We start from the raw sequence: 11,074 nt of genomic DNA, 5'->3' as shown, positions 1-11,074 counted from the left end.
ACATCAAACAAGCAAAGCGTATCAGAATCTGGGTCCATCTACAAAGAGAAGACTATGGATATTCCATGGGAATCCTTAATAGTTCAAATAGAGTCACCGGTGGATTTTACTTCACTCAAGAAGTACGAAGTAAACATGGAAGGATTGATAGAGACACAGGAGCTGTCTGAGTATTTCAGGATGCTAAATGGGCCAACATATGTGAACTTGGTCAAGGACTTTTGGTTAAAAGCTGAAGTGTACAATGAAAAGCCTGCAAAAGTTGTAAGCAAACAAGCAGGGTCAAAGAAAGGAAAAATGGTCATGGATATGAATCCTACATCATTTGACAGCTTAGAAATAAGGTCTGAAGTGATGAGCATTCCTATAACCAACAATCAACAGAAGCTGGCAATTTACTTCATGGCTATTCTGGAAAAGATAAACTTCCCAAGATATGTAATGGATCATCTCTGCTGGGCCATAAATGAAAGCACTATCAGAGGAAGAAAACAAGTACCCTATGGAAGATTGCTGTCTGAAATCTTTTATCAAGGAAGGGTGCTGGAGTTCTTAAAAAGGACAAGGAGTGCTTCTGATAGATGTTTCGAAGTCTCTACTGCTGAAAGGACTATCAGTAGCAGGAGCTTATGTTCTATGAAGTTCATCAAAGAAGCCCCTAAAGATGAAAAGTGGTTAGAGATGACAACTGCTGAAACTGAGATAATCAGGGACTTTCCTCCCATCTTTAAGGAAAGTGACTCTGATTTCCTAGTTCAATCAGTAGCTGAGTACGTCTTGGAGGAAGATGCGAGGTCTCAGGAGGAAGCTGCTCCTGTAAAAGGGAAAGGCAAGAAGGCCAAAGCAGTTGCTGTGTCAGAAGCTGCTGTTTCTGATGCACCTAAAGGGAAAAGGGCCAGAACTAGTTCTGAATCTGATGCCGCTCCTACTAAAGGAAAGAAGGCCAGAACGAGTACTGAGTCAGAAGCTGCTAAACCTGTTTCTATCAAGGAAAAAGGAAAGATGCAGAAGATTGGTGCTGCTTCTATTCCTCAGAAGAGAAGAAAAGGTAAGGCAGACTTGGTAATCACTCAAGAGCAGCTGGAGGAAGCTCTTGAAGAAATGGAAAAAGAAGAAGCTGATCCCAAGCTGAAGAAGAAGAAGGCTCCTCTTCAACTTGTGAGTCCTATGGTTGAGATGACTCCAATAAGGAAAAGGATGGCAGATGAACGTGCTTCTGAACTTATTTCAGACAAAAAGGATCAAAAAGCACAATACATTCATCAAAGAGATGAAAAGCTCAAGGCTTTGGGATTGGAAGACTGTGATAGGTTCTACAAAGATAAATTGGCTGAAGTAAGAGCCATTGCTGGTAAGCCTTCTGAAGACAATGAGGAAGACGATATGATGCTCGTTTTTGAAAATGCTCCAGAAGAGGGAACTTCAGAAGCAGTTCCTCAATCTGCTGGTCCACAGAAGATCACTTCTGAAGCTGGCCCTGCAGATCAGGTAATGCAGATTCCAGTCACCTCTATCCCCATTTCACCCTCTTCACCATCAGCACCTGAACCATTAGAAGACACTTCTGTCTTAGACAATCTTGCTCTCCACTACTCAGGTGAGTTACCCATAGACAAATCTACTTCAGAAAAGGCCTCTGAAACAACTCCAGAAGCAGCTGCTTCTGAAAATGTTGTTTCAGAAAACCCCCATCAACAAACACCTGAACCACATAAACCCACAACACCTCCACAATCACCAACAGCTACCATTGACCCCCAACTCAACACTCAAACATCATCTTCACCACAACAACCACAAACTGAAACTGAATTTCAACCTTTACTTGAACACTCCCCAGAACCAACTCCCATGGATGTTGACATCTCTCTAGTCAATGTTCAAGCCTCAACCTCTACCACTCACATTGCCTCTGACCAGCCTTCATCTTCAAACACACAAACACTCCTTACCATTCCAGTTCCTAACCCTATTCAAGATTTAGAAATCAGTGATTCTGATCTTGAAACCCTTGAACATCCACCCACAAACATCCTGGAATCTGGATATATTAATTCTGAGCTTCTGACAATTCTGAGTCAGATGCATAATCTGGTGGATCAAAGAAGGACAATTGATCTCACAAATGCATATGAAGACTCCTGGGCATCTCTTCAGAACCGGGCAGCTGAGCTTATCGAAGAAATCAAGGCTAAATGCATCAGAGTCAAGCAAGCATCAGTCAGAAGGCTAATGGAGCATGTGAATCAGAGTCTTAGAGTAAGAAGTTCTACACTGCTCCTGGCAAACCAGCCTTTCTTCTTTGAAACGGATTACTTGACCAGAGAAGCAAGGTTGTGTAAGCTTCTGAAGAAACAGATGGCACAGCAGCAGCAAGAAGCTAGAGAAAGGGAACAAGCTCTTCTTCAGAGGCAACAACAACTTGAAGAACTGTTGCAGAAGAAGATTGAAGAAATGGAAGAGATGAAGAAACAACAACAAACCAACCCTTAGTTGCACACCCTTGTGTTTTACTTTTTGTTTGTTGTTTGTTTTATTTTCTTAGTCCTTGCTTCTGAAACCATCTTGTCTTATTTCTCTTGCTTCTGAATGCTTACTGATTCTGTTTAGCTGCTTCTGACAATTGAATATACATGTTCATTTTTTTTTTGCTCTGATTTATTTAGTTAAATTCCTATTATACTCTCTCATGTTTGAGTTTTTCTCATATCTTTTTGTCTTTTATGCTTACATTTATTTTTTTTGATAATGACAAAAGGGGGAGTATATGTGACAAGTATTTAAAGGCTCTGAGCCCCATTAATGGCATTTGAAATTTTTGAAAAACTTCTATCATTTTTTTTTACCTTATTGGTATAAGCTATGAACGAACGAAGGAGTATCAAAATTCAAGTAAAGTTAATTGAACCATTCTTCTTATCTATAAGTTAATTCTTTCAATGATTCAATTTTGTTTTTAAGCTCTGATAATATTATTGCGCGAAAAATGAATTTAATTAACCTGGATAGAACTTAGGGGGAGCTTACAAACCTCACCTTAAAGACTATCAGACTCAGGGGGAGTTTGAGCTTACAAACCTCAGATTCTGAGCTTACAAACCTCAGAACCCCAAAGTCAACTTGTTAATTAGATTAACAACAATTGATCAATTTTAAATACTTTTGTTTGTCATCATCAAAAAGGGGGAGATTGTTGGAACAACACTACAAAAAATCGCGTGGATACCGGCGGCTAAAAATTGCATGTTGCGGCGGTTTTAGCCGCCACTATAAACCAAACTGGCAGTTTCAAAACTGCCGAAATTTTTCCTGCCACAAAGTTTAAACCGGCAGTTTAAGAAGGACCGCCATGCAGACTGCCGTAATACGCGATGTATAATGCGGCGGCTAGTTGTTTGATTAAAGCGGCGTTTTTGACCGCCAGAATAGACACTAGTTCTGCAAAAAGAAACGTACATGCTGGCAGTTTTAAACGCCATAATGATCACTTTTTTAAAATATTAAATATGTGCATAGTGGCAGTTTTAGCCGCCGTAATTGTCATTTTTTAAACAAAAAAAATATAAATATGAACAAATCAGCTAAATAGCACTTATTAGTACGAATATAAATTATTTTTATACATAAATTGTAATATTACAATGTGTAAAATTGTCCAACAACCTCATGAATGTTGAGAAAGTAAACTTAACTCTTCAATTGTATTGTAGAGTTTATATAGGAACTCTTCTATATGTGTGTGTGTGTGTAAGGACTTCTTATTTCCCTAATGTAATGCTAATCCTTCAACTTCTCTGATACATGTACACATGCATATATATCAAATAAGGTTCACAATTCATAAAACAACAACAACTTGATAAAAAAAAAAGAGCAAACACCTATCAGCACTTCCTTCTCCAGAAACAAGAAGGATGCTCTAGTTAGGGGACCAGCAATGCCTTCACAATAGCAGTGTGCTCTGTTAGTCTCAAAGTTCGTTGCTGAAAACGCTGATTCCATACCAAAAGCAGCTCATATAATAAACATGACATTGAACAGGAGATGAATTAACACTCTAGAATAAATGTAAAAAACAATAATGTATTTGTGAATTAAAATTCTAGAACAACAAGGCATGACAAAGGATATAAATGAACAAATTTAGGTTTTCATACTAAACAAAATCTTTACACAAAGGTAGAAGAAAACTTCAGACATAACATAGCTTAAATTTAATTTATGGTATGTAAATGAAGAAAACAAGCACTCCAGCCACACTTGAACATTCAAACCAGCCAACCAAAACAATGGTGACAAAGGCATTAGTCACCACTAACATGCATATACATATAAACAACATATAATTATTGGTCCAACCACACTTGAGCAATACTCTATTTGTACTACATATTTACCAGAATTTCATTCACAGAGTAAAAATTATCAAACTTAAGAAACATAGAGTGCAAAACCATTATAAAGTTAAGAGCTAGAAAGCAACACCAAAACAACAAAACAGAACCATACAAATATGCCAAGTAACAAGAAAAGTTTGGCTATACCTTCAACATGACAGAACCTACACTTCGTTATCAAAGACCTCCACTTGGTTATACAAGTTTCCTCCACCCCCACTTCGCCAAGAGCGCCATATTGAACGCCTCACCTTGGCTATACAAGTTTGGCTAAGTATAGCTAATTGAGTCTATGTCGCATCTCTCTGATTGGTGCTCCACTGCTAAGCTTCAATTTGCTTCACTGTGCCTGAAAATAAAACGGGAAACCAAATTGCATCTATGTTAGTCAACCAGCTCCACTTCGCTGAGAGAGCCATAGTAAACAAACAATTACTGTTTAAACTATGCTGAAGTTTCAAAACAGAAGTGCAAACTCCTTATAATTCATTAATTATCAAATTTATCAAATTTGTACAGCAAACACTGGTATAAGAAAAGCATACACAAACGACTGTGTATATTCAATAAGCACTAATACTTGAGAAACACAGGAATAACAGCTCTGGTAATGCTAGAACAGATTCTATTTTTAAGTAGTGAAAGGATTACCTCGGAATTTATTATCTTCAGTAATTATCCCAAAAGCTTCTGCAGTTTCACGAATCATGATGCCACCAGTTCCAGTAAAATGGGTTAGTTTACACTCCACAACTGCATAACAGGTGGATATAGTGCAGTCAGTGATAACTAGCAGACAATTATTTAGAAGGTAGAGGCTAAAATATTTGTATTTGTTTTGAAGGAGTCTCAAAAGCACAACTCTTTTCTAAATTTAAAGGACAATGCATGTTGAGTCATCTAGACAGAGTTTGGATATATAAAATCATCAACATGATAACATTAAACTAAAACAACACTAATGGAAATGCATTTTAAAAGAATTGATTCGATTAAACACCTAAAAACATTCAACATAAGTTCTAGCAACTTTTTAAAAAAAAATCCAAGTGTAAGGAGCATGAAAAAAAAAGGTTATGCATGCCACTGGGAATGAAATGGGAGGATTCAAATGAGAAACATTCCCGGAGAAGAAGACTTAGGTATAACCTCAACCAATCAGAAGCTCATTTTACTATTGAACTTATTGCAAGTCGCAACAGTAAATACCAATGATTGCGTAAAATAGTTCTACTCTAACTCTTTCTAAGAACACCAAAAGTAGGCTTTCACAGGTTTGAGTACAGCGGCAACGACAATTTTAACACACCTTTCTATGCATATGAAATATTTACACATAAAGACATAAGCATCCGTGGGAAATAATTAACATCCAACCAATGACAAAATAGCTGTCCTTGTAAATTATCCAAAAAGCTCTAGATAAATAAAATGGTTTAGCATTTTCTACTGTAGGTGTTCACAACTGATCCAAAAACAAAGAACAAAAATAGAGTGTGCCCGAACCTAAAATAATAGCACCATGTAGATCTGCACCTAGGAGACATTGAGCCAATTGATTATTCCTGGAACAATTAACAGATTTGATCAATATCATCCATCAATCATTTCAGCATTACTTTACATCCATAGCATGATCCAAATCTTGTGATTTCACGCAATAGAGGACTTAAAAATCATTGTTTAAAAGCAATACAAAGAAATGGAAAACAATTTTTTTTTTTTTTTTGCAAAAACAATAGAAACTTTCAGTTAAAAGATAGAAAATCTAGAATAAAAAAAATACCCATATCAGTATCAGTTTCTATTCTTTCTCAGTACCCAAAAAAAAACCAGAGAGAGAGATGAAATAAATCAACAACAAAAAATCAAAAAGAACAACGGTTTAGTAATTTACCAGTCCAAATCATTAAGTAGTGATGACAAGGGTGTCTACGAGAACCTGAATCTACGTTCAAGAACAAAGATTTAGTAAAAATAGCTATTAGTGAAAAATCAATCGAGGGTTTCAGCTAAGAAAACAAAAGCAATACGAACCTGAATTCACCTTCAAGAACAGATGCAAATCGATGATTTGAGAGGATTCAATGGAGAGGGAAGGATTTGAGATGGTTTTGATGGGTTTCACCGAGAAGGTTTCCATGGGTTTGAGATGGGTTCGACGGTTTCGATGGGTTTAGCCGAAGATAGGGTTTGAGAAAGGGACCGAAAGAGTTTGTGTAGATTTGAGCCGATGCAGTGATTAGAGTTCACGAAGAGCGTAAGAGTTCCATGGATTTGGGTTTTGATGCGTTTTTGTAGAGGTAGGGTTTGTGTTCTGGGATTTTGATAAGAAAAAAAGGATAGGGAAGAAATATAAACAAAGAAAAGAAATAAAAAAAAATTATGAAAATAGATGGAGGGATTTTTCTAAAATAATGGAGGGGAAAAGAGGGAAAGTAAAATATAAATGCGGCAAGGTGGAAAAATAAAATTGTAAATACCGGCAGTTCAAAATGTTGTAATGCACGTTGTGTATTGTTTGAATAAGTTAATGTATATAGCGGCGGCTTAAACCGCCGTAATAGACAGTTTATAGTGGCGTTCATAAAAACCGCCGCAATCTACCGTTTATAGTGGCAGTCTTCTGTACCCGCCGTAACAAGACCGCCGCAATTCCCAAGTTTTTTTGTAGTGCAAAATGTGTTTAACAATGAACCTTAAAGAGTTTTGATGATAACAAGGTATTAAAAATTGTAAATTGGACTAGCTAATATTTGTTCAAGTGTACAGGACCATAATTATAAAGTTACATCATCATTGGTTCTGAATGAGCAAATAAAGAGCTAAGGAAACAACAAATTTGAAGCTTGGACGCTCCTGAAGGCAACTTGCTACTGAAGAGAAAAAGCGCTCCTGAAGTTAAGTCGCTCCTGAAGAAATAGCGCTCCTGAAGAAATAGCGCTCCTGAAGTAAGCTGCTCCTGAAGAATAGTGCTTCTGAAGACAAGAGGTCCAGAAGCCACATCATCAGAAGCTGCGTCATCAGAAGCTGCAGAAGTCACATCATCAGAAGCTGCATTATCAGAAGCTGTCTCATCAGAAGCCATTTCACCAGAAGCTGTATTTCAACTGGATTTGCAAAAGATTCAAGAATTGAAGAATTATCAATGCAAAAGCTGTCTATTGGATTCGAAAACACAAACAAAGGATTAGTGGAGTTTGCAACGGTCATTTCAAAGGTGTTTGAAGGCGTGTGTTTGCAATTTGGACGAAAGCGTTGACATTGTACTTTGTACGAATTGTACAACCACGTTCTCCACTACTCTGTTTTGTGTCTACGCTTCAAGACAAGAAAACAGCTCCAGAATACGGTCTCGCCTGCATAGATGTTCCTTTGGATAAGGAATGGATTTCAAATTTGTTCTTCATAGGACAACAACCAAATCAGGCAAAAGATCATTGGTGAAAGATCAAGCTTCAACAACCACTCTTTGGTGTGCTGGCAATTTCACAACGTCTCTTTCACACCTCTATATAAAGGAGTGAAGACCTAGAGAATTGGTAATGCAAGAACGCTGAACGAAAGACTCACAAGATTTTCACAAGTACCAATCCTCTACTGAAATTGTTCTGCATTCACTTAGAATTTCTGTGTCTCAAAGTCATATCTTAGAAATTCTTAAGTCCATTGAGTCTATATCTGATTTGTATTGTGAGCACCTCTGATTGTATATCAAGTGTTCAACCTTAAACAATTTTCTGTGTAATTTTGTTTAGTTAGGAAGTCTCTTGCAATTGTGCTTGAGCAGGAAGTCTCTTGATTGTGTTCTTGAGCAAAGGAAGTCTCTTGCTTGTGTGCTTGAGCAAAGGAAGTCTCTTGCTTGTGTGCTTGAGCATTTGTAATCAGATATTACTCATAGTGAAATCTCCTTGGAAGTGCAAGGGGGACTGGACTACTTCCGGATTGTGGAAGGAACCAGTATAATTGCTTTGTGTCGTTCTTCTTCTCTCTCTCTGTTTTATTCCGCTGCATTTAGATTCTGATTATCACTTCAGAAGCTGTCTCGCTTAGCTTCTGATCAGTGTATTCAGTTGTTTGGAGAAATTGAAGAATTTTTCAAAACACAATTCAACCCCCCTTCTTGTGTTTTTCTCACCTTCAGGTTTTTCACCTCTTTTTATCACGATACCTTTATTAATTTTCTTGTGTTTTTATTCCTTTTTTGTTCCCAATTTTCAATATTTTTTTTTAAGAGAGGTGGTTTGTAGAGCCGCTAATAATAAAGTAAGTATTCCCATCATCTTTGGCTTTTTCCCGTTTCTAATACCCCACTTTTAACCTTTTCTTTAGGGAGGTAGTGTCTAGAGAAATTTCCAACCTTTTACATCATCTCATCATGGACATCACATTATCTATTTTTCTTTTATGGCATCACACTACCTTTATTTCTCTCTACGGTTTTTCGCCTCTTTTCATCACGATACCTTTACTAAATTTCTTGTGTTTTTATTCCTTTTTTGTTCCCAAATTTCAATATTTTTTTTAAGATAGGTGGTTTGTAGAGGCGCTAAAAATAAAGTAAGTATTCCCAGCATCTTTGCCTTTTTCCCTCTTCTTTATAGCATCACACTAACTTAATCCTTTCTAATACCCGACTTTTAACCTTTTCTTTGGGGGAGGTAGTGTCTAGAGAAATTTCCAACCTTTTCCATCTTATCATCATGGACATCACGTTGTCTATTTTTCTTTTATGGTATCACGCTACCTTTATTCCTATCTACGGTTTTCCGCTCTTTTCATCACGATACCTTTATTAATTTTCTTGTGTTTTTATTCCTTTTTTGTTCCCAACTTTCAATATTTTTTTTAAGAGAGGTGGTTTGTAGAGCTGCTAAAAATAAAGTAAGTATTCCCAGCATCTATGGCTTTTTCCCTCTTCTTTATAGCATCACCCTACCTTAGTCCTTTCTAATACCCCAGTTTTAACCTTTTCTTTGGGGGAGGTAGTGTCTAGAGAAATTTCCATCGTTTTCCATCTTCTCATCATGGACATCACATTATATATTTTTCTTTTATTGCATCACGCAATCTTTATTCCTCTATACGGTTTTTTCCCCTCTTTTCATCACGATACCTTTATTAATTTTCTTGTGTTTTTATTCCTTTTTTGTTCCCAACTTTCATATTTTTTTTAAGAGAGCTGGTTTGTAGAGCCGCTAAAAATAAAGTAAGTATTCCTATAACAGCCCGATTTTCGCTAGATTTATTTTATTATTTATTATATGTGTTTGTTTGTGATTATTTGTCTCTGTGTGTATTTTATTTCGGGATTAGTGGCTTTTGGCTTATGAATGGTATTTTAGTCATTTGAGACTCGGGGATATTTTGGTCATTTTGTGCGTAATGGTAAATTAGTAATTTTTCATTGAGGATTATTTTTAGCGTTTTAAGTGGGAATGAATATTTTTATTAAGTTACTAGTGAGCTGCGGTAATTAATTAAGAAGTTATTTTTATCCGTAAGTGGGTAGAAACGTTGTGAATTAGTTGTAAGCGTATTAGGCCCATTAAGACATTTTAAGGGTTGAGCCCAATTGTGTAGAGCCAATATAAACTTTAGTCTTTATGAAATTAGGTCAATTGCACACTTTACAAACTTTAGAGAGAGGTAGAGAGAGAAAGAGCTAGAGGAGAGAAAAAGGGTTTTGAGAAGAGAAGAGGGTAGATATTCAAGAGGGTGGAGCTAAAGTGAAGCCTGATCGTACCTAATCAGAAGGTGACTGCCGGTGCTTTAAATGCGGTGGTTTGAAAGGTGGTGGAATGCGTTAAGAATACTCTTGGATCGGCGGGGGGTGTGTACCTGCAGACACTCTGACGCTCAAGTCTGTAGAGATTAGAGAGTGAGGGTTAAGAGGAGAAGAAGATTCTACCTTGGGGACTGCTATGAGTCCCCTATATATAGAGGTGGAGGGCTGCAGAGCCGTTGTAATGGCACGCCAGGCTTTGGCGGTTATGTAATCGTGGGAAGTGTAACCGCCAGAGAGATTTTTGCGGGAGCGTGCAAATAGACGTTGGGGTTTGCTTGACCCGGTCTCGATTGCTCCGTGCACCCCCTTCGCGGGGAAGGGGTGTGTCACAAGTAATGTTGCCAAATATGGTATTTGGGCTTTGGATTGTATTGGGCCTGAGTAGATGGGTCGGGACTCCTTTTGGCCGGTTCAGAATAGTAGGCCCCCAAGTCGTTACTCTTGATTAAGAGTGATGATTTAAGGACGAATATGCATTGCCGTTTGTGGACGGTCGAAGAGGAGGGGTTCGCTCGAGGGGAACCAAATTGGTGGGACATGCAAGGACGGCTATAACGCCCTGAGTTTGGGAACTGTTCGCCTGCGACGGCTATAACACTTCGAGAGAATTGGGCGAGCATGTGCGGGGACGTGCTCGCTGTTCCTCAAGTACCTTTAGTTCCATAGTTAAGCAAATTCGATGACCGAGTGATTTGTGTTCGGCATGTGGATGCTGGATTCTTTTTTGTTCCCGAGGAAAGATTCCCTCATCAGGAAGTTTGGTCGATTGTCATTCCGTCATTAATGCCCACGTCTCGAGGGAAGTTTGAGGAGACATAACCCTTGGTTTCTGAGTGACATGTGTAAAGGCTAGCGTGGTACTTGAGTACCTAGCGCCTGGAGTGTATTC

At 37.9% G+C, this 11,074-nt stretch overlaps 1 long non-coding RNA gene across 2 annotated transcripts; it reads right to left on the bottom strand.

Annotated features, from left to right (window-relative positions):
• Nucleotides 1-3,651: 3,651 nt before the first annotated feature.
• On the bottom strand, nt 3,652-6,727 carry LOC146954419 (uncharacterized). 2 transcript variants are annotated; one of them, XR_015032821.1, is made up of 6 exons: nt 6,435-6,727; nt 6,295-6,345; nt 5,904-5,962; nt 5,049-5,150; nt 4,545-4,746; nt 3,652-3,941 (listed from the first exon to the last, which is right to left on the bottom strand). It is a non-coding gene; the product is annotated as an uncharacterized LOC146954419 (long non-coding RNA). The 2 variants fall into 2 exon arrangements; XR_015032795.1 differs by having other exon boundaries at nt 3,652-4,746; nt 6,435-6,707.
• Nucleotides 6,728-11,074: the final 4,347 nt, after the last annotated feature.

Source organism: Medicago sativa, chromosome 1, assembly GCF_051527215.1.
Source record: "Medicago sativa cultivar Bolivia chromosome 1, Bolivia_mono, whole genome shotgun sequence".
Classification (NCBI taxonomy): Eukaryota; Viridiplantae; Streptophyta; class Magnoliopsida; order Fabales; family Fabaceae; genus Medicago; species Medicago sativa.
This window is presented reverse-complemented; position numbering and strand designations above follow the sequence as displayed.